Genomic DNA, 4,936 nt, shown 5'->3' with positions numbered 1-4,936 from the left:
AGTACCATTAGACCTTTAAAGAATTGGGATAAGGTCCATTGAGATTTGTTCATACCTATTTTCTGTAGATAGAAGTCTATAGCTCATCCTTTAATGAAATTAGGTAGTACTCCCACTTGTTCTTTAGGGAAATAATGTAAACCTGATTGCTTCATGTACTGATTGACTTCCATGACAAACTTGGTGTATCTTTGAAGGTTAGGTTCACCTGAATAAACTGTAGGAACAATAGGTTTTGTGCTCTGCATCTGTATCTTCAATTTCAGAAGTTCCCTGTTCCATTTCCTCTTAGCAAGCTTTTTACACTTCTTAGTACCTTCAGAGTCGCTTGAATCAATGTCTGTAGGTTCGAATAATGCATTGCTATCATTACTATCGTCAGAACTCAAGTATCTGCTTGAATCCAAAGAATCCAAAGAGCTATTGCCTGGATCCAGGTCAGGATCCTGCCTTTTTACAATTTCTACTCTCTGTATTACACAATTCACATAACTCTTTCTTGCAAGGTTGTCTGAGGGTCTCACTAATGTGAATCTATTTGTCTGTAGTGTATTTGAGCTTTGTGGCTCAGCAGTATCTTGTGTAGTTCTTTTTCTGTAGCCTTTGCTATTCCTATCTACACTGTACTTGATAGAGGGTACAGAACTGTAGTGGAAATTCTTTTCCTCACTCTCTTTGCCTTTCACAGTTTCTGATTCGTCTTCACTGTCATTAGAGGCATCTGGAACCATAAGTTTCACATCTGGGTTCAGTCTGTTCATTTTAATATTGTGTTTTGTGCTGGATGTATACATTAATCCTTGAACATCAGTATAATAGTGTATATATGCAGGTATTTTATTCTGCAATGTGTCTCCTTGCCCTGCTAGGGTGTCATATCTGTAGTATGTGTCCTTGCCTTGATTTTCTATCTTAGGGCAATACGTTTCTTGCTTGAAACGAACTGGTAATTCCTGAGGAGTTCTGAGAGCCTTACTGTAGTCTTCATTTCTGAAATTCTATTGTCCTGATTCTACATTTTGTCTGTGCTCTATCTCCTGAAAATACATTCTTTGTACATCAGAATCTGCTTTGCTGGAACTGTCTAGTTCTACCTGACTGTAATTACAAATATCTAGAGCTTTTCCTTTATTTGCTCTTACACTTTTCTTATTACTAGGTACAGGTTTACCTGGATCTTTCTTCCAAGGACGTGTGCTTTCAAACTGTGAAGTATCTTCTGATCGTTTGGGCATTCCCTTAGTAGCTTCTAGGTGTCAACAATGTACTTTCTGATACATCCATTTAGCTAACTTGTCTCCAGTTAGTTTGGATAGATTGATTGTGTCCAAATCAATGTTTCCTTCATGTTCCTAATACATACTATTGTACTTATGAGTTCTCTTGTTCAATTCCTTGATATCAATTCCTTGATTGAATGGACTGGCTAGCCTACTCATGGCTTTTAGTGTCTCTGGCCTAGGGACGTTTCTGAATGTCTTTCTAGCCTTCTGGAACGTTTCCTACTGTAAGGAAAGCATTGTTCCTTTACTGATACTCTTGTTCTTACTGACAGAATCCTCAATACCAGTTTCCTAAGCATTTACACTCTCTGTACTACTATTATCTACTTCTATGAGCCTAGTAAGGTAAGTACTTGCTAGTGTCTGCTCTACAGTGTGTATCAGTCTAACAATATGTACTAGTACAGGTACATACCTTTGTTCTATGTTACTTGTATGTAATAGTTCATCAGGGTGCCTCCAGCCTAGTGTAGACAAGGACTTATCACCTGACAAAGGGTCATCAGATTGCCTCCAGCCTGTAACAGACAAGGACTTATTCTCTAGCATGTTAATAGTGACTTCCAGACTTGGGGGCCCTTCTAGGATTGTCTGCTAAGGCTTGGTGGCCACATTGTGTTCAGTACTCAACAGATAATCTTGTTGTCCATTGTCTGTATGCTCTGTTAATTCAAAATCTGTAGTGCACACTGTTTTGAATCTCTCCACATTCAGGGAAAGCTGCTCTTCAGTACTTCTGAATAATGCTTACCTCTTACAATATTGATGAGGAGGTCTCTCCACATTGAGGGGAACAATCCGTTTGTCCCTCAAGCGTTCTGAGTATCTTAGTAGCTATAGTGAGAGTATATGTGTCTCTAATTTAGATTTGCAAACTACTCACTGATTTCTTTGAATTCAAAAGAGTACTAGGCAATGTGAGGAATGTATTAGAGTGATCAAGCCCTCAGTTCTGGTTGTCAAAGCCTAGCAGGTTTATAGAAAGGTGGGTTCAGTCAAAAATGTGTAAGGATAGGTATACTAGCCTTATGCAAAGATTCTCTCTTTACTAGCACACTCAACTACTAACTGGGATAACCTAGTAATCAAGCACTGAGAAGGAGAAAGAATCCCCTAACCCTTAGCTCAAAAACCCTTTATATATGTATATACATGTATAGTAGGATACAGGGTAGTCTAGTAAACAAAAAGGAAAACACTTACAAGTACCTACAACACATGTTGTACAAATGTATAGGTAGTACAATTGTTACACTGGATAGCTAGTATTTTGCTATTTGATTTCAAGTTCTGCTACATTCCTGCATCAGACTTTAAGTGTACAGACAGATTATTGTAATGTTGAGTAGCACCTGAAGACCCTCTAGACAATGAAACCTATGAAGACTGGATTGACAAATTATACAGATTTTATAGGGCAGAAATAAAATTAATACAACACAGACATTAGCTGGAGATTTGTAGGTCTACAGAATGTAAAGCTTTATTAGTTGAGTGTGTAGAATCACAGTCCTAGGTTTCAAATGTAATACACTGAGAGACACACAACAACATTATTAACAGATCATTTCAAGTAAACAAGGATACACTACAGGCAACACATTCTAGCAGACTGTAATATAGATTATTCCTGGAAGTTGTTATTCTGAAACAGAACTGGAATTGGATACATTAAGATAGACTAGAATAACCTGATCTAGAATGTAGAAGAGTAGAAGATGAAGCAGACAAAGGACTACAGGAACAGGAAGCTGGAGGAGAGTCTTACAGAGTTGTGCAAACCAAGGAGGTAGAAGGAGTGGATGACAAAGCAGAAGTTGACAATCTAGAGCTGATAGGGGTTGTGTGTAGTATCTACAGTAACAAGACTGAGGGTTTGGATACAACAGTAGAATGATTCCTACAATCACTAACTGCTGAAAGGCAAGAAGCAAGGCTGGAGGCTGTGAAAGAGTATCTTAGCTTGCTCTACAAACCAAGTAGAATTATAGATACTGATTTTCCAATATTTATACAATACATAGTATAGTTCTTTGTACAGAATGACAAGATTTAGTATTGAGGTCCTGAAGGAAAGTATTAGATTGTGCCAGATAAGGACAGGAGATAGGAGTTGGTTAGGATAGCACACAAAGACTTAGGACACAAGGGGATCTTTATAGTACAAGCCTGTTTACTGGATTGGTTCTAGTAGTTATCTTTTATAGAAGATGTTAAGTACTTTATTAAGACTTGTCATACATGTCAGACTTGACAGATACAACAAGTACTGATTCCACCAAGTATTCTGGAGATTGTGCTGCTTTTCCAAAAGATCCACATAGATACAAAGGTTATGCCAAAAGTAGGAAGATTCTGATATATTGTACATACACACTGTTTGTTATTAGAGTATCTAGAGTTTTGCATGCTTTGTACAGAAAACAGAAGGGCAATAGGACAGTTCATCTTTAAGGAACTTCTATACTAATACAGAGCATGTCCTAAGCTCATAACAGACAACAGAACACCTTATGTTGTAGTGTTAGACTATCTGTAAGAACAATACTACATTAATCATATCCAGATTTCTGTGTATAACTCCTACACAAACAGAATTATTGAGCAGAAACACTTGGACATACAGGAAGCAATTGTAAAGACAGTAGGAGACAATATTAGACATTAGTATAAGTACACACATTCCATATTCTGGGCAGAGTAGATTACAATTCAGAAAGCAACTGGATATTCTCCTTATTACCTTGTTTATAGAGTAGAGCCAATATTACTGTTTGACCTGAACAAGGCAATGTATTTGGTTCTACCTGAAGGATTACTACTAACAATAGAGGAACTGGTAGTGATACAAGTACAACAATTGTAGAAGAGACTGGACAACCTTATACAAATGATAGAATGTGTTTAGAAAGCCTACAAAAGATATGTAAAGCATTTTACAGAAGTCAATCATAATTAGATCAAGGACTACAACTTTGCCCCAGGTATACTAGTGCTAATCTACAATTTGAAAGTGAGTAACAACTTAGGATGAAAGATGAAACTGTAATACCTTGGACTGTTTGTAGTAGTATGAAGAATGAAAGGAAACACTTATGTTGTAGTAGAACTGGATAGAGTAGTAGCCAAGTTATGTATTACAGTATTTTGCTTAATTCTGTATTTTCTGTGTTCACATTTAACAGTTCCTATCTCATGTCTTATTAAGGCTACAGAACTAATACTAGAAGATGCAGAACTGTACAGGACTAGTTACAAGGATACAGATGATCTAGACAACTGTGCTTCAGATACTATGCTTGAAGTAGAACCTAGTACAGAAGTTACAGACTCTTAATCTAGGAATGTACAATTTTTCAATATACTCTCCTAGTCTTGTACTAGAAACTAAAACATAGAGAATTGATTCCTTACTAGTAACACTTACTAGTTGTGTAAATCTGTAAATACTGTGTTCAACCACAGTTCTCCATACTTTGTTATGTTTTATATTCACATACTTCTGATCTTCCCTTACATTCCTTCTCATTTACAATAAATCACAAAAAAAAAAGCTTATACAACATTCTATAAGTATATAAACCTTTATACAAATTATGATTCTTTTCTACCTATTCCTATCCTATTCTACTAGTTCTATACATAAATCATAA

Source organism: Fomitiporia mediterranea (genome assembly GCF_000271605.1).
Source record: "Fomitiporia mediterranea MF3/22 unplaced genomic scaffold FOMMEscaffold_21, whole genome shotgun sequence".
Lineage (NCBI taxonomy): Eukaryota > Fungi > Basidiomycota > Agaricomycetes > Hymenochaetales > Hymenochaetaceae > Fomitiporia > Fomitiporia mediterranea.
Note: the sequence above shows the minus strand (reverse complement) of the source record.